Source organism: Daucus carota, chromosome 4 (genome assembly GCF_001625215.2).
Source record: "Daucus carota subsp. sativus chromosome 4, DH1 v3.0, whole genome shotgun sequence".
In the NCBI taxonomy this organism is placed as follows: domain Eukaryota; kingdom Viridiplantae; phylum Streptophyta; class Magnoliopsida; order Apiales; family Apiaceae; genus Daucus; species Daucus carota.
Window position 1 is genome coordinate 1,750,562 of NC_030384.2, and position 1,539 is coordinate 1,752,100.

The 1,539-nt window shown below is 45.4% G+C and overlaps 1 non-coding gene across 1 annotated transcript; it reads right to left on the minus strand.

Moving 5' to 3' along the window:
* Window positions 1–530: 530 nt before the first annotated feature.
* Window positions 531–637, minus strand: LOC135152508 (small nucleolar RNA R71). Its single transcript, XR_010291683.1, has one exon. It is a non-coding gene; the product is annotated as a small nucleolar RNA R71 (small nucleolar RNA).
* Window positions 638–1,539: the final 902 nt, after the last annotated feature.

The following is a 1,539-nucleotide window of genomic DNA, read 5'->3' on the forward strand; positions in this document are numbered from 1 at the left end:
CAGTGACTTGGATTCTTTTCTCACTTTAGTTCGTTGTGTGTGTTTCAGGTACTTGAGTGACGTGTATGCGAACACGTTCTCAGGCTCGTAAGGAAGCATTAATTAAGGAAGAAACGATAGTTAGTGCTACAATGGTTGATCAACCACCAGTTGCGAATGATACTAAGGCTCTCAAGGCATTCTCTGAGCCTAAAATCAATGACATTCAATCGAGCATTGTCAGGCCAGCAATTCAGGCCACCACTTTCGAGATCAAACCGAGCACTATTCAGATGGTGCAGAACTCAGTGCAGTTTGGGGGTTCTCCGACTGAGGATCCTAATACGCATATTCGGGACTTCATTGAGATCTGCGACACTTTCAAGTTCAATGGTGTTACTGACGATGCCATCAGATTGAGGTTATTCCCATTTTCTCTGAGGGATAAAGCTAAAGGATGGTTGCATTCTCTTCCTGCAGGATCTATTACGACATGGGAGGATCTGGCTCAGAAATTTCTTACTAAGTTCTTCCCTATGGCCAAAACAGCTGCAATCAGGAATGCTATCACTCAATTCTCTCAGTTGTCTGGTGAAACTTTATGTGAAGCTTGGGAACGCTACAAGGAGATGCTTCGAAAGTGCCCACATCATGGGATGCCTGATTGGATGGCGATTAATTGCTTATATAATGGCTTGGGTCCTCAATCGAGGCCAATGCTCGATGCAGCATCAGGTGGAGCTCTATGGGCTAAGAGCTATTATGAGGCTTATGAGTTGATCGAGATGATGGCCGCGAATGAATATCAGAATCCTACTCAGCGTCTTCATCAGGGCAAGGTAGCAGGGATTCTGGATGTTGATGCTACTTCAGCCATAGCTGCTCAGGTTAAGGCTCTTACTATGAAGGTGGATTCTTTGGCAAATCTAGGAAATCAGCAGCCACCTTCAGTCTGCGAGCTCTGTGCTGGAGCACATTCTTCGGATCAGTGTGCTATATCGAGCGAATCCGCTCAGTTTGAGCAACTTTCAGAGGTCGCAACAGCCAGCTCCGGCCACTTATCATCCAAATAATCGAAATCATCTGAATTTCAGCTGGAGCAACAATCAGAACTTCATGCCACAACAGCAGCAACAGTTTCAGCAGCAAGGAGCTAGACCTTTCAACCCTTCTGGTTTTCAACAACAGTTTGCACCGAAGCAGCAATTTCATCCACCTGGATTCCAGCAACAAAATCATGGGGTGGCTGGACAGTCTTCCAATGAAAGATCAGAATTGGAAGAATTAAGACTAATGGTTAAAAGCCAAGCGGTGTCAATCAAGACTTTGGAGAACCAGATTGGGCAGATTGCTAACGCGTTGATAAACAGACCACAAGGAACTCTTCCTAAAGATACCGAGGCCAATCCGGGCAAGAAAGAGATGAAGGAACAGGTACAGGCTATCACCTTGAGGTCTGGAAAGGTTACGAAGGAAAAAGAATCAGCAACAGAGCAAAACAAGGAAGAGAGTGATCAACAGGTTGAAACACCCGTGCTCTCATCTAAGTCTGATAGTGGA